The following is a 22,576-nucleotide window of genomic DNA, read 5'->3' on the forward strand; positions in this document are numbered from 1 at the left end:
CACTGCCATGAAGGAGGAACCGAGGGGCGGCAAACTCCCCCGGGGGACCACGATCCAACTCCAAATGACGCTGCAGGGTCATGCCACGTGACCCACGTGACCCACGTGACCCACGTGACCCACGTGACCCACGTGAACCCGCCCCCCCAAAAAAATAAACAACCACTAAGAATGGAGTAATGGCTCTATGATTGGAATAGTCAATTCACGAGTGCAAAAGAAAGCAACCAATCAAAAGTGCGGCAGCGAAAGCGCCGTTAACAGGCTTTCCAGCTGCTGTCAATGGGAGTGAAAAAGGCATTGACAACATCGCCCCCTGCTGTTGAGACAAGCCAAAAGCAAAAGCCTACAGCACCTGGTATTCCCAGGCGGTCTCCCATCCAAGTACTAACCAGGCCCGACCCTGCTTAGCTTCCGAGATCAGACGAGATCGGGCGCATTCAGGGTGGTGTGGCCGTAGGCGAGTACTCTGCTCTCTGCAACGCCTCTTAAGCTCACTGCCTGCCTCACAGCTCATGCTGCTGCTTTAGACGTACCCCTTCTTCCCACCCATTGCATCTCCTATTCAGCTTTTCCTTTTGCACGGGCTCTCTTTTTCACTTGCACACACAAACATTTCATGGCAATTTGCTTTCTATTATTTGCATTCCTATTTCAGATACCTTCTCTCATGTCAGGAAATTTTGCTTCACTCGCAGCAGGAAACCTTAACCCTTTGGCTGACAAAGACAACTGAAACACACACGCCTTGGGACTCCCATTGCTTTGCAATGCCTTGCAGACCCCTGTGACAGCCAAAGGCAAGTAACAACTTACTCGGTGCCTTATCTGCCTGACTGCTCTGACTGGAGTGGGAATGAAATGTCTGCTGCCGGGCAGGACTAGGGCATTAAAGGGAACTCTGACACTGCCATGAAGGAGGAACGCAGGAGGGGCGGCAGCAAACTCCCCCGGGGGACCACGACACCTCCCGCCCCTTCTTCCCACCAATTGCATCTCCTATTCAGTAGTACATGGGGAGACATACAGTCCAAGGCATCGCTGCAACAGAATACAGTCCACAGGTAAATCATTCAAATCTTCTTTCAATCCCTTTAGTGGTGAGCAATAAGCATAAATCTTGTATCATGTAGTGGCTCTTAGGATATACAGAGCATCAGTGGTATACCACTAAATTATCACCTATAGCTCATATAGGAGTAGTCGCCCGGGTAGGCTAATAAAAGTGCCATTTATGGCCTACTTGGGGGACACGACAACCAAAAGGTAAAAGTATACCCCCGTTCACCACCACACTTAATTGACACTACTTACAGCATACAAGGTGTCTGCTAGGGAAGGATACATTTGAAATCCATCAATAACTCACTGTTAGAATGAAGGCTCAACGGAGCCGAATTGCAGATAGTGGCTCATCCAGGCGTGCATCCGGCTGTTGTAGTTCATAGCAAGAAAAGGTGACCTCGGGAGAGGAATCAGTGGAGCACTGCAAGCAGGGTAGGGCGCAGGTAGAATGCACATAGAAACGGCACACCAAGAATAAAAAATCTCATTTAATAAGTGACTGGAGACATAACAAAAAGGAACAGAGTAGTGCACTCTGACGCGTTTCGGGCCTTGGCCCTTTGTCAAAGCGTGGGAATTAAATGTCTGCTGCCGGGCAGGACTGGGGCATTAAAGGGAACTCTGACACTGCCATGAAGGAGGCACCGAGGGGCGGCAAACTCCCCCGGGGGACCACGATCCAACTCCAAATGACGCTGCAGGGTCATGCCACGTGACCCACGTGACCCACGTGACCCACGTGAACCCGCCCCCCCAAAAAAATAAACAACCACTAAGAATGGAGTAATGGCTCTATGATTGGAATAGTCAATTCACGAGTGCAAAAGAAAGCAACCAATCAAAAGTGCGGCAGCGAAAGCGCCGTTAACAGGCTTTCCAGCTGCTGTCAATGGGAGTGAAAAAGGCATTGACAACATCGCCCCCTGCTGTTGAGACAAGCCAAAAGCAAAAGCCTACAGCACCTGGTATTCCCAGGCGGTCTCCCATCCAAGTACTAACCAGGCCCGACCCTGCTTAGCTTCCGAGATCAGACGAGATCGGGCGCATTCAGGGTGGTGTGGCCGTAGGCGAGTACTCTGCTCTCTGCAACGCCTCTTAAGCTCACTGCCTGCCTCACAGCTCATGCTGCTGCTTTAGACGTACCCCTTCTTCCCACCCATTGCATCTCCTATTCAGCTTTTCCTTTTGCACGGGCTCTCTTTTTCACTTGCACACACAAACATTTCATGGCAATTTGCTTTCTATTATTTGCATTCCTATTTCAGATACCTTCTCTCATGTCAGGAAATTTTGCTTCACTCGCAGCAGGAAACCTTAACCCTTTGGCTGACAAAGACAACTGAAACACACACGCCTTGGGACTCCCATTGCTTTGCAATGCCTTGCAGACCCCTGTGACAGCCAAAGGCAAGTAACAACTTACTCGGTGCCTTATCTGCCTGACTGCTCTGACTGGAGTGGGAATGAAATGTCTGCTGCCGGGCAGGACTAGGGCATTAAAGGGAACTCTGACACTGCCATGAAGGAGGAACGCAGGAGGGGCGGCAGCAAACTCCCCCGGGGGACCACGACACCTCCCGCCCCTTCTTCCCACCAATTGCATCTCCTATTCAGTAGTACATGGGGAGACATACAGTCCAAGGCATCGCTGCAACAGAATACAGTCCACAGGTAAATCATTCAAATCTTCTTTCAATCCCTTTAGTGGTGAGCAATAAGCATAAATCTTGTATCATGTAGTGGCTCTTAGGATATACAGAGCATCAGTGGTATACCACTAAATTATCACCTATAGCTCATATAGGAGTAGTCGCCCGGGTAGGCTAATAAAAGTGCCATTTATGGCCTACTTGGGGGACACGACAACCAAAAGGTAAAAGTATACCCCCGTTCACCACCACACTTAATTGACACTACTTACAGCATACAAGGTGTCTGCTAGGGAAGGATACATTTGAAATCCATCAATAACTCACTGTTAGAATGAAGGCTCAACGGAGCCGAATTGCAGATAGTGGCTCATCCAGGCGTGCATCCGGCTGTTGTAGTTCATAGCAAGAAAAGGTGACCTCGGGAGAGGAATCAGTGGAGCACTGCAAGCAGGGTAGGGCGCAGGTAGAATGCACATAGAAACGGCACACCAAGAATAAAAAATCTCATTTAATAAGTGACTGGAGACATAACAAAAAGGAACAGAGTAGTGCACTCTGACGCGTTTCGGGCCTTGGCCCTTTGTCAAAGCGTGGGAATTAAATGTCTGCTGCCGGGCAGGACTGGGGCATTAAAGGGAACTCTGACACTGCCATGAAGGAGGCACCGAGGGGCGGCAAACTCCCCCGGGGGACCACGATCCAACTCCAAATGACGCTGCAGGGTCATGCCACGTGACCCACGTGACCCACGTGACCCACGTGAACCCGCCCCCCCAAAAAAATAAACAACCACTAAGAATGGAGTAATGGCTCTATGATTGGAATAGTCAATTCACGAGTGCAAAAGAAAGCAACCAATCAAAAGTGCGGCAGCGAAAGCGCCGTTAACAGGCTTTCCAGCTGCTGTCAATGGGAGTGAAAAAGGCATTGACAACATCGCCCCCTGCTGTTGAGACAAGCCAAAAGCAAAAGCCTACAGCACCTGGTATTCCCAGGCGGTCTCCCATCCAAGAACTAACCAGGCCCGACCCTGCTTAGCTTCCGAGATCAGACGAGATCGGGCGCATTCAGGGTGGTGTGGCCGTAGGCGAGTACTCTGCTCTCTGCAACGCCTCTTAAGCTCACTGCCTGCCTCACAGCTCATGCTGCTGCTTTAGACGTACCCCTTCTTCCCACCCATTGCATCTCCTATTCAGCTTTTCCTTTTGCACGGGCTCTCTTTTTCACTTGCACACACAAACATTTCATGGCAATTTGCTTTCTATTATTTGCATTCCTATTTCAGATACCTTCTCTCATGTCAGGAAATTTTGCTTCACTCGCAGCAGGAAACCTTAACCCTTTGGCTGACAAAGACAACTGAAACACACACGCCTTGGGACTCCCATTGCTTTGCAATGCCTTGCAGACCCCTGTGACAGCCAAAGGCAAGTAACAACTTACTCGGTGCCTTATCTGCCTGACTGCTCTGACTGGAGTGGGAATGAAATGTCTGCTGCCGGGCAGGACTAGGGCATTAAAGGGAACTCTGACACTGCCATGAAGGAGGAACGCAGGAGGGGCGGCAGCAAACTCCCCCGGGGGACCACGACACCTCCCGCCCCTTCTTCCCACCAATTGCATCTCCTATTCAGTAGTACATGGGGAGACATACAGTCCAAGGCATCGCTGCAACAGAATACAGTCCACAGGTAAATCATTCAAATCTTCTTTCAATCCCTTTAGTGGTGAGCAATAAGCATAAATCTTGTATCATGTAGTGGCTCTTAGGATATACAGAGCATCAGTGGTATACCACTAAATTATCACCTATAGCTCATATAGGAGTAGTCGCCCGGGTAGGCTAATAAAAGTGCCATTTATGGCCTACTTGGGGGACACGACAACCAAAAGGTAAAAGTATACCCCCGTTCACCACCACACTTAATTGACACTACTTACAGCATACAAGGTGTCTGCTAGGGAAGGATACATTTGAAATCCATCAATAACTCACTGTTAGAATGAAGGCTCAACGGAGCCGAATTGCAGATAGTGGCTCATCCAGGCGTGCATCCGGCTGTTGTAGTTCATAGCAAGAAAAGGTGACCTCGGGAGAGGAATCAGTGGAGCACTGCAAGCAGGGTAGGGCGCAGGTAGAATGCACATAGAAACGGCACACCAAGAATAAAAAATCTCATTTAATAAGTGACTGGAGACATAACAAAAAGGAACAGAGTAGTGCACTCTGACGCGTTTCGGGCCTTGGCCCTTTGTCAAAGCGTGGGAATTAAATGTCTGCTGCCGGGCAGGACTGGGGCATTAAAGGGAACTCTGACACTGCCATGAAGGAGGCACCGAGGGGCGGCAAACTCCCCCGGGGGACCACGATCCAACTCCAAATGACGCTGCAGGGTCATGCCACGTGACCCACGTGACCCACGTGACCCACGTGAACCCGCCCCCCCAAAAAAATAAACAACCACTAAGAATGGAGTAATGGCTCTATGATTGGAATAGTCAATTAACGAGTGCAAAAGAAAGCAACCAATCAAAAGTGCGGCAGCGAAAGCGCCGTTAACAGGCTTTCCAGCTGCTGTCAATGGGAGTGAAAAAGGCATTGACAACATCGCCCCCTGCTGTTGAGACAAGCCAAAAGCAAAAGCCTACAGCACCTGGTATTCCCAGGCGGTCTCCCATCCAAGTACTAACCAGGCCCGACCCTGCTTAGCTTCCGAGATCAGACGAGATCGGGCGCATTCAGGGTGGTGTGGCCGTAGGCGAGTACTCTGCTCTCTGCAACGCCTCTTAAGCTCACTGCCTGCCTCACAGCTCATGCTGCTGCTTTAGACGTACCCCTTCTTCCCACCCATTGCATCTCCTATTCAGCTTTTCCTTTTGCACGGGCTCTCTTTTTCACTTGCACACACAAACATTTCATGGCAATTTGCTTTCTATTATTTGCATTCCTATTTCAGATACCTTCTCTCATGTCAGGAAATTTTGCTTCACTCGCAGCAGGAAACCTTAACCCTTTGGCTGACAAAGACAACTGAAACACACACGCCTTGGGACTCCCATTGCTTTGCAATGCCTTGCAGACCCCTGTGACAGCCAAAGGCAAGTAACAACTTACTCGGTGCCTTATCTGCCTGACTGCTCTGACTGGAGTGGGAATGAAATGTCTGCTGCCGGGCAGGACTAGGGCATTAAAGGGAACTCTGACACTGCCATGAAGGAGGAACGCAGGAGGGGCGGCAGCAAACTCCCCCGGGGGACCACGACACCTCCCGCCCCTTCTTCCCACCAATTGCATCTCCTATTCAGTAGTACATGGGGAGACATACAGTCCAAGGCATCGCTGCAACAGAATACAGTCCACAGGTAAATCATTCAAATCTTCTTTCAATCCCTTTAGTGGTGAGCAATAAGCATAAATCTTGTATCATGTAGTGGCTCTTAGGATATACAGAGCATCAGTGGTATACCACTAAATTATCACCTATAGCTCATATAGGAGTAGTCGCCCGGGTAGGCTAATAAAAGTGCCATTTATGGCCTACTTGGGGGACACGACAACCAAAAGGTAAAAGTATACCCCCGTTCACCACCACACTTAATTGACACTACTTACAGCATACAAGGTGTCTGCTAGGGAAGGATACATTTGAAATCCATCAATAACTCACTGTTAGAATGAAGGCTCAACGGAGCCGAATTGCAGATAGTGGCTCATCCAGGCGTGCATCCGGCTGTTGTAGTTCATAGCAAGAAAAGGTGACCTCGGGAGAGGAATCAGTGGAGCACTGCAAGCAGGGTAGGGCGCAGGTAGAATGCACATAGAAACGGCACACCAAGAATAAAAAATCTCATTTAATAAGTGACTGGAGACATAACAAAAAGGAACAGAGTAGTGCACTCTGACGCGTTTCGGGCCTTGGCCCTTTGTCAAAGCGTGGGAATTAAATGTCTGCTGCCGGGCAGGACTGGGGCATTAAAGGGAACTCTGACACTGCCATGAAGGAGGCACCGAGGGGCGGCAAACTCCCCCGGGGGACCACGATCCAACTCCAAATGACGCTGCAGGGTCATGCCACGTGACCCACGTGACCCACGTGACCCACGTGACCCACGTGAACCCGCCCCCCCAAAAAAATAAACAACCACTAAGAATGGAGTAATGGCTCTATGATTGGAATAGTCAATTAACGAGTGCAAAAGAAAGCAACCAATCAAAAGTGCGGCAGCGAAAGCGCCGTTAACAGGCTTTCCAGCTGCTGTCAATGGGAGTGAAAAAGGCATTGACAACATCGCCCCCTGCTGTTGAGACAAGCCAAAAGCAAAAGCCAACAGCACCTGGTATTCCCAGGCGGTCTCCCATCCAAGTACTAACCAGGCCCGACCCTGCTTAGCTTCCGAGATCAGACGAGATCGGGCGCATTCAGGGTGGTGTGGCCGTAGGCGAGTACTGAGTACTCTGCTCTCTGCTCTCTGCTCTCTGCTCTCTGCAACGCCTCTTAAGCTCACTGCCTGCCTCACAGCTCATGCTGCTGCTTTAGACGTACCCCTTCTTCCCACCCATTGCATCTCCTATTCAGCTTTTCCTTTTGCACGGGCTCTCTTTTTCACTTGCACACACAAACATTTCATGGCAATTTGCTTTCTATTATTTGCATTCCTATTTCAGATACCTTCTCTCATGTCAGGAAATTTTGCTTCACTCGCAGCAGGAAACCTTAACCCTTTGGCTGACAAAGACAACTGAAACACACACGCCTTGGGACTCCCATTGCTTTGCAATGCCTTGCAGACCCCTGTGACAGCCAAAGGCAAGTAACAACTTACTCGGTGCCTTATCTGCCTGACTGCTCTGACTGGAGTGGGAATGAAATGTCTGCTGCCGGGCAGGACTAGGGCATTAAAGGGAACTCTGACACTGCCATGAAGGAGGAACGCAGGAGGGGCGGCAGCAAACTCCCCCGGGGGACCACGACACCTCCCGCCCCTTCTTCCCACCAATTGCATCTCCTATTCAGTAGTACATGGGGAGACATACAGTCCAAGGCATCGCTGCAACAGAATACAGTCCACAGGTAAATCATTCAAATCTTCTTTCAATCCCTTTAGTGGTGAGCAATAAGCATAAATCTTGTATCATGTAGTGGCTCTTAGGATATACAGAGCATCAGTGGTATACCACTAAATTATCACCTATAGCTCATATAGGAGTAGTCGCCCGGGTAGGCTAATAAAAGTGCCATTTATGGCCTACTTGGGGGACACGACAACCAAAAGGTAAAAGTATACCCCCGTTCACCACCACACTTAATTGACACTACTTACAGCATACAAGGTGTCTGCTAGGGAAGGATACATTTGAAATCCATCAATAACTCACTGTTAGAATGAAGGCTCAACGGAGCCGAATTGCAGATAGTGGCTCATCCAGGCGTGCATCCGGCTGTTGTAGTTCATAGCAAGAAAAGGTGACCTCGGGAGAGGAATCAGTGGAGCACTGCAAGCAGGGTAGGGCGCAGGTAGAATGCACATAGAAACGGCACACCAAGAATAAAAAATCTCATTTAATAAGTGACTGGAGACATAACAAAAAGGAACAGAGTAGTGCACTCTGACGCGTTTCGGGCCTTGGCCCTTTGTCAAAGCGTGGGAATTAAATGTCTGCTGCCGGGCAGGACTGGGGCATTAAAGGGAACTCTGACACTGCCATGAAGGAGGAACCGAGGGGCGGCAAACTCCCCCGGGGGACCACGATCCAACTCCAAATGACGCTGCAGGGTCATGCCACGTGACCCACGTGACCCACGTGACCCACGTGACCCACGTGACCCACGTGAACCCGCCCCCCCAAAAAAATAAACAACCACTAAGAATGGAGTAATGGCTCTATGATTGGAATAGTCAATTCACGAGTGCAAAAGAAAGCAACCAATCAAAAGTGCGGCAGCGAAAGCGCCGTTAACAGGCTTTCCAGCTGCTGTCAATGGGAGTGAAAAAGGCATTGACAACATCGCCCCCTGCTGTTGAGACAAGCCAAAAGCAAAAGCCTACAGCACCTGGTATTCCCAGGCGGTCTCCCATCCAAGTACTAACCAGGCCCGACCCTGCTTAGCTTCCGAGATCAGACGAGATCGGGCGCATTCAGGGTGGTGTGGCCGTAGGCGAGTACTCTGCTCTCTGCAACGCCTCTTAAGCTCACTGCCTGCCTCACAGCTCATGCTGCTGCTTTAGACGTACCCCTTCTTCCCACCCATTGCATCTCCTATTCAGCTTTTCCTTTTGCACGGGCTCTCTTTTTCACTTGCACACACAAACATTTCATGGCAATTTGCTTTCTATTATTTGCATTCCTATTTCAGATACCTTCTCTCATGTCAGGAAATTTTGCTTCACTCGCAGCAGGAAACCTTAACCCTTTGGCTGACAAAGACAACTGAAACACACACGCCTTGGGACTCCCATTGCTTTGCAATGCCTTGCAGACCCCTGTGACAGCCAAAGGCAAGTAACAACTTACTCGGTGCCTTATCTGCCTGACTGCTCTGACTGGAGTGGGAATGAAATGTCTGCTGCCGGGCAGGACTAGGGCATTAAAGGGAACTCTGACACTGCCATGAAGGAGGAACGCAGGAGGGGCGGCAGCAAACTCCCCCGGGGGACCACGACACCTCCCGCCCCTTCTTCCCACCAATTGCATCTCCTATTCAGTAGTACATGGGGAGACATACAGTCCAAGGCATCGCTGCAACAGAATACAGTCCACAGGTAAATCATTCAAATCTTCTTTCAATCCCTTTAGTGGTGAGCAATAAGCATAAATCTTGTATCATGTAGTGGCTCTTAGGATATACAGAGCATCAGTGGTATACCACTAAATTATCACCTATAGCTCATATAGGAGTAGTCGCCCGGGTAGGCTAATAAAAGTGCCATTTATGGCCTACTTGGGGGACACGACAACCAAAAGGTAAAAGTATACCCCCGTTCACCACCACACTTAATTGACACTACTTACAGCATACAAGGTGTCTGCTAGGGAAGGATACATTTGAAATCCATCAATAACTCACTGTTAGAATGAAGGCTCAACGGAGCCGAATTGCAGATAGTGGCTCATCCAGGCGTGCATCCGGCTGTTGTAGTTCATAGCAAGAAAAGGTGACCTCGGGAGAGGAATCAGTGGAGCACTGCAAGCAGGGTAGGGCGCAGGTAGAATGCACATAGAAACGGCACACCAAGAATAAAAAATCTCATTTAATAAGTGACTGGAGACATAACAAAAAGGAACAGAGTAGTGCACTCTGACGCGTTTCGGGCCTTGGCCCTTTGTCAAAGCGTGGGAATTAAATGTCTGCTGCCGGGCAGGACTGGGGCATTAAAGGGAACTCTGACACTGCCATGAAGGAGGCACCGAGGGGCGGCAAACTCCCCCGGGGGACCACGATCCAACTCCAAATGACGCTGCAGGGTCATGCCACGTGACCCACGTGACCCACGTGACCCACGTGACCCACGTGAACCCGCCCCCCCAAAAAAATAAACAACCACTAAGAATGGAGTAATGGCTCTATGATTGGAATAGTCAATTAACGAGTGCAAAAGAAAGCAACCAATCAAAAGTGCGGCAGCGAAAGCGCCGTTAACAGGCTTTCCAGCTGCTGTCAATGGGAGTGAAAAAGGCATTGACAACATCGCCCCCTGCTGTTGAGACAAGCCAAAAGCAAAAGCCAACAGCACCTGGTATTCCCAGGCGGTCTCCCATCCAAGTACTAACCAGGCCCGACCCTGCTTAGCTTCCGAGATCAGACGAGATCGGGCGCATTCAGGGTGGTGTGGCCGTAGGCGAGTACTGAGTACTCTGCTCTCTGCTCTCTGCTCTCTGCTCTCTGCAACGCCTCTTAAGCTCACTGCCTGCCTCACAGCTCATGCTGCTGCTTTAGACGTACCCCTTCTTCCCACCCATTGCATCTCCTATTCAGCTTTTCCTTTTGCACGGGCTCTCTTTTTCACTTGCACACACAAACATTTCATGGCAATTTGCTTTCTATTATTTGCATTCCTATTTCAGATACCTTCTCTCATGTCAGGAAATTTTGCTTCACTCGCAGCAGGAAACCTTAACCCTTTGGCTGACAAAGACAACTGAAACACACACGCCTTGGGACTCCCATTGCTTTGCAATGCCTTGCAGACCCCTGTGACAGCCAAAGGCAAGTAACAACTTACTCGGTGCCTTATCTGCCTGACTGCTCTGACTGGAGTGGGAATGAAATGTCTGCTGCCGGGCAGGACTAGGGCATTAAAGGGAACTCTGACACTGCCATGAAGGAGGAACGCAGGAGGGGCGGCAGCAAACTCCCCCGGGGGACCACGACACCTCCCGCCCCTTCTTCCCACCAATTGCATCTCCTATTCAGTAGTACATGGGGAGACATACAGTCCAAGGCATCGCTGCAACAGAATACAGTCCACAGGTAAATCATTCAAATCTTCTTTCAATCCCTTTAGTGGTGAGCAATAAGCATAAATCTTGTATCATGTAGTGGCTCTTAGGATATACAGAGCATCAGTGGTATACCACTAAATTATCACCTATAGCTCATATAGGAGTAGTCGCCCGGGTAGGCTAATAAAAGTGCCATTTATGGCCTACTTGGGGGACACGACAACCAAAAGGTAAAAGTATACCCCCGTTCACCACCACACTTAATTGACACTACTTACAGCATACAAGGTGTCTGCTAGGGAAGGATACATTTGAAATCCATCAATAACTCACTGTTAGAATGAAGGCTCAACGGAGCCGAATTGCAGATAGTGGCTCATCCAGGCGTGCATCCGGCTGTTGTAGTTCATAGCAAGAAAAGGTGACCTCGGGAGAGGAATCAGTGGAGCACTGCAAGCAGGGTAGGGCGCAGGTAGAATGCACATAGAAACGGCACACCAAGAATAAAAAATCTCATTTAATAAGTGACTGGAGACATAACAAAAAGGAACAGAGTAGTGCACTCTGACGCGTTTCGGGCCTTGGCCCTTTGTCAAAGCGTGGGAATTAAATGTCTGCTGCCGGGCAGGACTGGGGCATTAAAGGGAACTCTGACACTGCCATGAAGGAGGAACCGAGGGGCGGCAAACTCCCCCGGGGGACCACGATCCAACTCCAAATGACGCTGCAGGGTCATGCCACGTGACCCACGTGACCCACGTGACCCACGTGAACCCGCCCCCCCAAAAAAATAAACAACCACTAAGAATGGAGTAATGGCTCTATGATTGGAATAGTCAATTCACGAGTGAAAAAGAAAGCAACCAATCAAAAGTGCGGCAGCGAAAGCGCCGTTAACAGGCTTTCCAGCTGCTGTCAATGGGAGTGAAAAAGGCATTGACAACATCGCCCCCTGCTGTTGAGACAAGCCAAAAGCAAAAGCCTACAGCACCTGGTATTCCCAGGCAGTCTCCCATCCAAGTACTAACCAGGCCCGACCCTGCTTAGCTTCCGAGATCAGACGAGATCGGGCGCATTCAGGGTGGTGTGGCCGTAGGCGAGTACTCTGCTCTCTGCAACGCCTCTTAAGCTCACTGCCTGCCTCACAGCTCATGCTGCTGCTTTAGACGTACCCCTTCTTCCCACCCATTACATCTCCTATTCAGCTTTTCCTTTTGCACGGGCTCTCTTTTTCACTTGCACACACAAACATTTCATGGCAATTTGCTTTCTATTATTTGCATTCCTATTTCAGATACCTTCTCTCATGTCAGGAAATTTTGCTTCACTCGCAGCAGGAAACCTTAACCCTTTGGCTGACAAAGACAACTGAAACACACACGCCTTGGGACTCCCATTGCTTTGCAATGCCTTGCAGACCCCTGTGACAGCCAAAGGCAAGTAACAACTTACTCGGTGCCTTATCTGCCTGACTGCTCTGACTGGAGTGGGAATGAAATGTCTGCTGCCGGGCAGGACTAGGGCATTAAAGGGAACTCTGACACTGCCATGAAGGAGGAACGCAGGAGGGGCGGCAGCAAACTCCCCCGGGGGACCACGACACCTCCCGCCCCTTCTTCCCACCAATTGCATCTCCTATTCAGTAGTACATGGGGAGACATACAGTCCAAGGCATCGCTGCAACAGAATACAGTCCACAGGTAAATCATTCAAATCTTCTTTCAATCCCTTTAGTGGTGAGCAATAAGCATAAATCTTGTATCATGTAGTGGCTCTTAGGATATACAGAGCATCAGTGGTATACCACTAAATTATCACCTATAGCTCATATAGGAGTAGTCGCCCGGGTAGGCTAATAAAAGTGCCATTTATGGCCTACTTGGGGGACACGACAACCAAAAGGTAAAAGTATACCCCCGTTCACCACCACACTTAATTGACACTACTTACAGCATACAAGGTGTCTGCTAGGGAAGGATACATTTGAAATCCATCAATAACTCACTGTTAGAATGAAGGCTCAACGGAGCCGAATTGCAGATAGTGGCTCATCCAGGCGTGCATCCGGCTGTTGTAGTTCATAGCAAGAAAAGGTGACCTCGGGAGAGGAATCAGTGGAGCACTGCAAGCAGGGTAGGGCGCAGGTAGAATGCACATAGAAACGGCACACCAAGAATAAAAAATCTCATTTAATAAGTGACTGGAGACATAACAAAAAGGAACAGAGTAGTGCACTCTGACGCGTTTCGGGCCTTGGCCCTTTGTCAAAGCGTGGGAATTAAATGTCTGCTGCCGGGCAGGACTGGGGCATTAAAGGGAACTCTGACACTGCCATGAAGGAGGCACCGAGGGGCGGCAAACTCCCCCGGGGGACCACGATCCAACTCCAAATGACGCTGCAGGGTCATGCCACGTGACCCACGTGACCCACGTGACCCACGTGACCCACGTGACCCACGTGACCCACGTGAACCCGCCCCCCCAAAAAAATAAACAACCACTAAGAATGGAGTAATGGCTCTATGATTGGAATAGTCAATTAACGAGTGCAAAAGAAAGCAACCAATCAAAAGTGCGGCAGCGAAAGCGCCGTTAACAGGCTTTCCAGCTGCTGTCAATGGGAGTGAAAAAGGCATTGACAACATCGCCCCCTGCTGTTGAGACAAGCCAAAAGCAAAAGCCAACAGCACCTGGTATTCCCAGGCGGTCTCCCATCCAAGTACTAACCAGGCCCGACCCTGCTTAGCTTCCGAGATCAGACGAGATCGGGCGCATTCAGGGTGGTGTGGCCGTAGGCGAGTACTGAGTACTCTGCTCTCTGCTCTCTGCTCTCTGCAACGCCTCTTAAGCTCACTGCCTGCCTCACAGCTCATGCTGCTGCTTTAGACGTACCCCTTCTTCCCACCCATTGCATCTCCTATTCAGCTTTTCCTTTTGCACGGGCTCTCTTTTTCACTTGCACACACAAACATTTCATGGCAATTTGCTTTCTATTATTTGCATTCCTATTTCAGATACCTTCTCTCATGTCAGGAAATTTTGCTTCACTCGCAGCAGGAAACCTTAACCCTTTGGCTGACAAAGACAACTGAAACACACACGCCTTGGGACTCCCATTGCTTTGCAATGCCTTGCAGACCCCTGTGACAGCCAAAGGCAAGTAACAACTTACTCGGTGCCTTATCTGCCTGACTGCTCTGACTGGAGTGGGAATGAAATGTCTGCTGCCGGGCAGGACTAGGGCATTAAAGGGAACTCTGACACTGCCATGAAGGAGGAACGCAGGAGGGGCGGCAGCAAACTCCCCCGGGGGACCACGACACCTCCCGCCCCTTCTTCCCACCAATTGCATCTCCTATTCAGTAGTACATGGGGAGACATACAGTCCAAGGCATCGCTGCAACAGAATACAGTCCACAGGTAAATCATTCAAATCTTCTTTCAATCCCTTTAGTGGTGAGCAATAAGCATAAATCTTGTATCATGTAGTGGCTCTTAGGATATACAGAGCATCAGTGGTATACCACTAAATTATCACCTATAGCTCATATAGGAGTAGTCGCCCGGGTAGGCTAATAAAAGTGCCATTTATGGCCTACTTGGGGGACACGACAACCAAAAGGTAAAAGTATACCCCCGTTCACCACCACACTTAATTGACACTACTTACAGCATACAAGGTGTCTGCTAGGGAAGGATACATTTGAAATCCATCAATAACTCACTGTTAGAATGAAGGCTCAACGGAGCCGAATTGCAGATAGTGGCTCATCCAGGCGTGCATCCGGCTGTTGTAGTTCATAGCAAGAAAAGGTGACCTCGGGAGAGGAATCAGTGGAGCACTGCAAGCAGGGTAGGGCGCAGGTAGAATGCACATAGAAACGGCACACCAAGAATAAAAAATCTCATTTAATAAGTGACTGGAGACATAACAAAAAGGAACAGAGTAGTGCACTCTGACGCGTTTCGGGCCTTGGCCCTTTGTCAAAGCGTGGGAATTAAATGTCTGCTGCCGGGCAGGACTGGGGCATTAAAGGGAACTCTGACACTGCCATGAAGGAGGAACCGAGGGGCGGCAAACTCCCCCGGGGGACCACGATCCAACTCCAAATGACGCTGCAGGGTCATGCCACGTGACCCACGTGACCCACGTGACCCACGTGACCCACGTGACCCACGTGACCCACGTGACCCACGTGACCCACGTGAACCCGCCCCCCCAAAAAAATAAACAACCACTAAGAATGGAGTAATGGCTCTATGATTGGAATAGTCAATTAACGAGTGCAAAAGAAAGCAACCAATCAAAAGTGCGGCAGCGAAAGCGCCGTTAACAGGCTTTCCAGCTGCTGTCAATGGGAGTGAAAAAGGCATTGACAACATCGCCCCCTGCTGTTGAGACAAGCCAAAAGCAAAAGCCTACAGCACCTGGTATTCCCAGGCGGTCTCCCATCCAAGTACTAACCAGGCCCGACCCTGCTTAGCTTCCGAGATCAGACGAGATCGGGCGCATTCAGGGTGGTGTGGCCGTAGGCGAGTACTCTGCTCTCTGCGCTCACTGCCTGCCTCACAGCTCATGCTGCTGCTTTAGACGTACCCCTTCTTCCCACCCATTGCATCTCCTATTCAGCTTTTCCTTTTGCACGGGCTCTCTTTTTCACTTGCACACACAAACATTTCATGGCAATTTGCTTTCTATTATTTGCATTCCTATTTCAGATACCTTCTCTCATGTCAGGAAATTTTGCTTCACTCGCAGCAGGAAACCTTAACCCTTTGGCTGACAAAGACAACTGAAACACACACGCCTTGGGACTCCCATTGCTTTGCAATGCCTTGCAGACCCCTGTGACAGCCAAAGGCAAGTAACAACTTACTCGGTGCCTTATCTGCCTGACTGCTCTGACTGGAGTGGGAATGAAATGTCTGCTGCCGGGCAGGACTAGGGCATTAAAGGGAACTCTGACACTGCCATGAAGGAGGAACGCAGGAGGGGCGGCAGCAAACTCCCCCGGGGGACCACGACACCTCCCGCCCCTTCTTCCCACCAATTGCATCTCCTATTCAGTAGTACATGGGGAGACATACAGTCCAAGGCATCGCTGCAACAGAATACAGTCCACAGGTAAATCATTCAAATCTTCTTTCAATCCCTTTAGTGGTGAGCAATAAGCATAAATCTTGTATCATGTAGTGGCTCTTAGGATATACAGAGCATCAGTGGTATACCACTAAATTATCACCTATAGCTCATATAGGAGTAGTCGCCCGGGTAGGCTAATAAAAGTGCCATTTATGGCCTACTTGGGGGACACGACAACCAAAAGGTAAAAGTATACCCCCGTTCACCACCACACTTAATTGACACTACTTACAGCATACAAGGTGTCTGCTAGGGAAGGATACATTTGAAATCCATCAATAACTCACTGTTAGAATGAAGGCTCAACGGAGCCGAATTGCAGATAGTGGCTCATCCAGGCGTGCATCCGGCTGTTGTAGTTCATAGCAAGAAAAGGTGACCTCGGGAGAGGAATCAGTGGAGCACTGCAAGCAGGGTAGGGCGCAGGTAGAATGCACATAGAAACGGCACACCAAGAATAAAAAATCTCATTTAATAAGTGACTGGAGACATAACAAAAAGGAACAGAGTAGTGCACTCTGACGCGTTTCGGGCCTTGGCCCTTTGTCAAAGCGTGGGAATTAAATGTCTGCTGCCGGGCAGGACTGGGGCATTAAAGGGAACTCTGACACTGCCATGAAGGAGGAACCGAGGGGCGGCAAACTCCCCCGGGGGACCACGATCCAACTCCAAATGACGCTGCAGGGTCATGCCACGTGACCCACGTGACCCACGTGACCCACGTGACCCACGTGACCCACGTGAACCCGCCCCCCCAAAAAAATAAACAACCACTAAGAATGGAGTAATGGCTCTATGATTGGAATAGTCAATTCACGAGTGCAAAAGAAAGCAACCAATCAAAAGTGCGGCAGCGAAAGCGCCGTTAACAGGCTTTCCAGCTGCTGTCAATGGGAGTGAAAAAGGCATTGACAACATCGCCCCCTGCTGTTGAGACAAGCCAAAAGCAAAAGCCTACAGCACCTGGTATTCCCAGGCGGTCTCCCATCCAAGTACTAACCAGGCCCGACCCTGCTTAGCTTCCGAGATCAGACGAGATCGGGCGCATTCAGGGTGGTGTGGCCGTAGGCGAGTACTCTGCTCTCTGCAACGCCTCTTAAGCTCACTGCCTGCCTCACAGCTCATGCTGCTGCTTTAGACGTACCCCTTCTTCCCACCCATTGCATCTCCTATTCAGCTTTTCCTTTTGCACGGGCTCTCTTTTTCACTTGCACACACAAACATTTCATGGCAATTTGCTTTCTATTATTTGCATTCCTATTTCAGATACCTTCTCTCATGTCAGGAAATTTTGCTTCACTCGCAGCAGGAAACCTTAACCCTTTGGCTGACAAAGACAACTGAAACACACACGCCTTGGGACTCCCATTGCTTTGCAATGCCTTGCAGACCCCTGTGACAGCCAAAGGCAAGTAACAACTTACTCGGTGCCTTATCTGCCTGACTGCTCTGACTGGAGTGGGAATGAAATGTCTGCTGCCGGGCAGGACTAGGGCATTAAAGGGAACTCTGACACTGCCATGAAGGAGGAACGCAGGAGGGGCGGCAGCAAACTCCCCCGGGGGACCACGACACCTCCCGCCCCTTCTTCCCACCAATTGCATCTCCTATTCAGTAGTACATGGGGAGACATACAGTCCAAGGCATCGCTGCAACAGAATACAGTCCACAGGTAAATCATTCAAATCTTCTTTCAATCCCTTTAGTGGTGAGCAATAAGCATAAATCTTGTATCATGTAGTGGCTCTTAGGATATACAGAGCATCAGTGGTATACCACTAAATTATCACCTATAGCTCATATAGGAGTAGTCGCCCGGGTAGGCTAATAAAAGTGCCATTTATGGCCTACTTGGGGGACACGACAACCAAAAGGTAAAAGTATACCCCCGTTCACCACCACACTTAATTGACACTACTTACAGCATACAAGGTGTCTGCTAGGGAAGGATACATTTGAAATCCATCAATAACTCACTGTTAGAATGAAGGCTCAACGGAGCCGAATTGCAGATAGTGGCTCATCCAGGCGTGCATCCGGCTGTTGTAGTTCATAGCAAGAAAAGGTGACCTCGGGAGAGGAATCAGTGGAGCACTGCAAGCAGGGTAGGGCGCAGGTAGAATGCACATAGAAACGGCACACCAAGAATAAAAAATCTCATTTAATAAGTGACTGGAGACATAACAAAAAGGAACAGAGTAGTGCACTCTGACGCGTTTCGGGCCTTGGCCCTTTGTCAAAGCGTGGGAATTAAATGTCTGCTGCCGGGCAGGACTGGGGCATTAAAGGGAACTCTGACACTGCCATGAAGGAGGCACCGAGGGGCGGCAAACTCCCCCGGGGGACCACGATCCAACTCCAAATGACGCTGCAGGGTCATGCCACGTGACCCACGTGACCCACGTGACCCACGTGAACCCGCCCCCCCAAAAAAATAAACAACCACTAAGAATGGAGTAATGGCTCTATGATTGGAATAGTCAATTCACGAGTGCAAAAGAAAGCAACCAATCAAAAGTGCGGCAGCGAAAGCGCCGTTAACAGGCTTTCCAGCTGCTGTCAATGGGAGTGAAAAAGGCATTGACAACATCGCCCCCTGCTGTTGAGACAAGCCAAAAGCAAAAGCCTACAGCACCTGGTATTCCCAGGCGGTCTCCCATCCAAGTACTAACCAGGCCCGACCCTGCTTAGCTTCCGAGATCAGACGAGATCGGGCGCATTCAGGGTGGTGTGGCCGTAGGCGAGTACTCTGCTCTCTGCAACGCCTCTTAAGCTCACTGCCTGCCTCACAGCTCATGCTGCTGCTTTAGACGTACCCCTTCTTCCCACCCATTGCATCTCCTATTCAGCTTTTCCTTTTGCACGGGCTCTCTTTTTCACTTGCACACACAAACATTTCATGGCAATTTGCTTTCTATTATTTGCATTCCTATTTCAGATACCTTCTCTCATGTCAGGAAATTTTGCTTCACTCGCAGCAGGAAACCTTAACCCTTTGGCTGACAAAGACAACTGAAACACACACGCCTTGGGACTCCCATTGCTTTGCAATGCCTTGCAGACCCCTGTGACAGCCAAAGGCAAGTAACAACTTACTCGGTGCCTTATCTGCCTGACTGCTCTGACTGGAGTGGGAATGAAATGTCTGCTGCCGGGCAGGACTAGGGCATTAAAGGGAACTCTGACACTGCCATGAAGGAGGAACGCAGGAGGGGCGGCAGCAAACTCCCCCGGGGGACCACGACACCTCCCGCCCCTTCTTCCCACCAATTGCATCTCCTATTCAGTAGTACATGGGGAGACATACAGTCCAAGGCATCGCTGCAACAGAATACAGTCCACAGGTAAATCATTCAAATCTTCTTTCAATCCCTTTAGTGGTGAGCAATAAGCATAAATCTTGTATCATGTAGTGGCTCTTAGGATATACAGAGCATCAGTGGTATACCACTAAATTATCACCTATAGCTCATATAGGAGTAGTCGCCCGGGTAGGCTAATAAAAGTGCCATTTATGGCCTACTTGGGGGACACGACAACCAAAAGGTAAAAGTATACCCCCGTTCACCACCACACTTAATTGACACTACTTACAGCATACAAGGTGTCTGCTAGGGAAGGATACATTTGAAATCCATCAATAACTCACTGTTAGAATGAAGGCTCAACGGAGCCGAATTGCAGATAGTGGCTCATCCAGGCGTGCATCCGGCTGTTGTAGTTCATAGCAAGAAAAGGTGACCTCGGGAGAGGAATCAGTGGAGCACTGCAAGCAGGGTAGGGCGCAGGTAGAATGCACATAGAAACGGCACACCAAGAATAAAAAATCTCATTTAATAAGTGACTGGAGACATAACAAAAAGGAACAGAGTAGTGCACTCTGACGCGTTTCGGGCCTTGGCCCTTTGTCAAAGCGTGGGAATTAAATGTCTGCTGCCGGGCAGGACTGGGGCATTAAAGGGAACTCTGACACTGCCATGAAGGAGGAACCGAGGGGCGGCAAACTCCCCCGGGGGACCACGATCCAACTCCAAATGACGCTGCAGGGTCATGCCACGTGACCCACGTGACCCACGTGACCCACGTGACCCACGTGACCCACGTGAACCCGCCCCCCCAAAAAAATAAACAACCACTAAGAATGGAGTAATGGCTCTATGATTGGAATAGTCAATTCACGAGTGCAAAAGAAAGCAACCAATCAAAAGTGCGGCAGCGAAAGCGCCGTTAACAGGCTTTCCAGCTGCTGTCAATGGGAGTGAAAAAGGCATTGACAACATCGCCCCCTGCTGTTGAGACAAGCCAAAAGCAAAAGCCTACAGCACCTGGTATTCCCAGGCGGTCTCCCATCCAAGTACTAACCAGGCCCGACCCTGCTTAGCTTCCGAGATCAGACGAGATCGGGCGCATTCAGGGTGGTGTGGCCGTAGGCGAGTACTCTGCTCTCTGCAACGCCTCTTAAGCTCACTGCCTGCCTCACAGCTCATGCTGCTGCTTTAGACGTACCCCTTCTTCCCACCCATTGCATCTCCTATTCAGCTTTTCCTTTTGCACGGGCTCTCTTTTTCACTTGCACACACAAACATTTCATGGCAATTTGCTTTCTATTATTTGCATTCCTATTTCAGATACCTTCTCTCATGTCAGGAAATTTTGCTTCACTCGCAGCAGGAAACCTTAACCCTTTGGCTGACAAAGACAACTGAAACACACACGCCTTGGGACTCCCATTGCTTTGCAATGCCTTGCAGACCCCTGTGACAGCCAAAGGCAAGTAACAACTTACTCGGTGCCTTATCTGCCTGACTGCTCTGACTGGAGTGGGAATGAAATGTCTGCTGCCGGGCAGGACTAGGGCATTAAAGGGAACTCTGACACTGCCATGAAGGAGGAACGCAGGAGGGGCGGCAGCAAACTCCCCCGGGGGACCACGACACCTCCCGCCCCTTCTTCCCACCAATTGCATCTCCTATTCAGTAGTACATGGGGAGACATACAGTCCAAGGCATCGCTGCAACAGAATACAGTCCACAGGTAAATCATTCAAATCTTCTTTCAATCCCTTTAGTGGTGAGCAATAAGCATAAATCTTGTATCATGTAGTGGCTCTTAGGATATACAGAGCATCAGTGGTATACCACTAAATTATCACCTATAGCTCATATAGGAGTAGTCGCCCGGGTAGGCTAATAAAAGTGCCATTTATGGCCTACTTGGGGGACACGACAACCAAAAGGTAAAAGTATACCCCCGTTCACCACCACACTTAATTGACACTACTTACAGCATACAAGGTGTCTGCTAGGGAAGGATACATTTGAAATCCATCAATAACTCACTGTTAGAATGAAGGCTCAACGGAGCCGAATTGCAGATAGTGGCTCATCCAGGCGTGCATCCGGCTGTTGTAGTTCATAGCAAGAAAAGGTGACCTCGGGAGAGGAATCAGTGGAGCACTGCAAGCAGGGTAGGGCGCAGGTAGAATGCACATAGAAACGGCACACCAAGAATAAAAAATCTCATTTAATAAGTGACTGGAGACATAACAAAAAGGAACAGAGTAGTGCACTCTGACGCGTTTCGGGCCTTGGCCCTTTGTCAAAGCGTGGGAATTAAATGTCTGCTGCCGGGCAGGACTGGGGCATTAAAGGGAACTCTGACACTGCCATGAAGGAGGAACCGAGGGGCGGCAAACTCCCCCGGGGGACCACGATCCAACTCCAAATGACGCTGCAGGGTCATGCCACGTGACCCACGTGACCCACGTGACCCACGTGACCCACGTGACCCACGTGAACCCGCCCCCCCAAAAAAATAAACAACCACTAAGAATGGAGTAATGGCTCTATGATTGGAATAGTCAATTCACGAGTGCAAAAGAAAGCAACCAATCAAAAGTGCGGCAGCGAAAGCGCCGTTAACAGGCTTTCCAGCTGCTGTCAATGGGAGTGAAAAAGGCATTGACAACATCGCCCCCTGCTGTTGAGACAAGCCAAAAGCAAAAGCCTACAGCACCTGGTATTCCCAGGCGGTCTCCCATCCAAGTACTAACCAGGCCCGACCCTGCTTAGCTTCCGAGATCAGACGAGATCGGGCGCATTCAGGGTGGTGTGGCCGTAGGCGAGTACTCTGCTCTCTGCAACGCCTCTTAAGCTCACTGCCTGCCTCACAGCTCATGCTGCTGCTTTAGACGTACCCCTTCTTCCCACCCATTGCATCTCCTATTCAGCTTTTCCTTTTGCACGGGCTCTCTTTTTCACTTGCACACACAAA

General features: G+C 49.8%; 14 non-coding genes across 14 annotated transcripts; all 14 read right to left on the reverse strand.

Moving 5' to 3' along the window:
• Nucleotides 1-343: 343 nt before the first annotated feature.
• LOC142494016 (5S ribosomal RNA) lies at nt 344-462 on the reverse strand. The gene has a single exon (XR_012801271.1). It is a non-coding gene; the product is annotated as a 5S ribosomal RNA (ribosomal RNA).
• Nucleotides 463-2,015: 1,553 nt separating this feature from the next.
• Nucleotides 2,016-2,134, reverse strand: LOC142494023 (5S ribosomal RNA). Its single transcript, XR_012801272.1, has one exon. It is a non-coding gene; the product is annotated as a 5S ribosomal RNA (ribosomal RNA).
• A 1,553-nt stretch (nt 2,135-3,687) lies between these two features.
• On the reverse strand, nt 3,688-3,806 carry LOC142494004 (5S ribosomal RNA). The gene has a single exon (XR_012801261.1). It is a non-coding gene; the product is annotated as a 5S ribosomal RNA (ribosomal RNA).
• A 1,553-nt stretch (nt 3,807-5,359) lies between these two features.
• On the reverse strand, nt 5,360-5,478 carry LOC142494024 (5S ribosomal RNA). Its single transcript, XR_012801273.1, has one exon. It is a non-coding gene; the product is annotated as a 5S ribosomal RNA (ribosomal RNA).
• Nucleotides 5,479-7,040: 1,562 nt separating this feature from the next.
• Nucleotides 7,041-7,159, reverse strand: LOC142494143 (5S ribosomal RNA). The gene has a single exon (XR_012801376.1). It is a non-coding gene; the product is annotated as a 5S ribosomal RNA (ribosomal RNA).
• A 1,599-nt stretch (nt 7,160-8,758) lies between these two features.
• LOC142494034 (5S ribosomal RNA) lies at nt 8,759-8,877 on the reverse strand. The gene has a single exon (XR_012801275.1). It is a non-coding gene; the product is annotated as a 5S ribosomal RNA (ribosomal RNA).
• A 1,562-nt stretch (nt 8,878-10,439) lies between these two features.
• On the reverse strand, nt 10,440-10,558 carry LOC142494144 (5S ribosomal RNA). The gene has a single exon (XR_012801377.1). It is a non-coding gene; the product is annotated as a 5S ribosomal RNA (ribosomal RNA).
• A 1,581-nt stretch (nt 10,559-12,139) lies between these two features.
• On the reverse strand, nt 12,140-12,258 carry LOC142494150 (5S ribosomal RNA). Its single transcript, XR_012801383.1, has one exon. It is a non-coding gene; the product is annotated as a 5S ribosomal RNA (ribosomal RNA).
• Nucleotides 12,259-13,838: 1,580 nt separating this feature from the next.
• Nucleotides 13,839-13,957, reverse strand: LOC142494146 (5S ribosomal RNA). The gene has a single exon (XR_012801379.1). It is a non-coding gene; the product is annotated as a 5S ribosomal RNA (ribosomal RNA).
• A 1,619-nt stretch (nt 13,958-15,576) lies between these two features.
• LOC142494046 (5S ribosomal RNA) lies at nt 15,577-15,695 on the reverse strand. The gene has a single exon (XR_012801283.1). It is a non-coding gene; the product is annotated as a 5S ribosomal RNA (ribosomal RNA).
• A 1,559-nt stretch (nt 15,696-17,254) lies between these two features.
• LOC142494057 (5S ribosomal RNA) lies at nt 17,255-17,373 on the reverse strand. Its single transcript, XR_012801294.1, has one exon. It is a non-coding gene; the product is annotated as a 5S ribosomal RNA (ribosomal RNA).
• A 1,553-nt stretch (nt 17,374-18,926) lies between these two features.
• Nucleotides 18,927-19,045, reverse strand: LOC142494068 (5S ribosomal RNA). Its single transcript, XR_012801305.1, has one exon. It is a non-coding gene; the product is annotated as a 5S ribosomal RNA (ribosomal RNA).
• A 1,571-nt stretch (nt 19,046-20,616) lies between these two features.
• LOC142494079 (5S ribosomal RNA) lies at nt 20,617-20,735 on the reverse strand. The gene has a single exon (XR_012801316.1). It is a non-coding gene; the product is annotated as a 5S ribosomal RNA (ribosomal RNA).
• A 1,571-nt stretch (nt 20,736-22,306) lies between these two features.
• On the reverse strand, nt 22,307-22,425 carry LOC142494090 (5S ribosomal RNA). The gene has a single exon (XR_012801326.1). It is a non-coding gene; the product is annotated as a 5S ribosomal RNA (ribosomal RNA).
• Between the last annotated feature and the right edge of the window lie 151 nt (nt 22,426-22,576).

Source organism: Ascaphus truei, chromosome 4 (genome assembly GCF_040206685.1).
Source record: "Ascaphus truei isolate aAscTru1 chromosome 4, aAscTru1.hap1, whole genome shotgun sequence".
Classification (NCBI taxonomy): domain Eukaryota; kingdom Metazoa; phylum Chordata; class Amphibia; order Anura; family Ascaphidae; genus Ascaphus; species Ascaphus truei.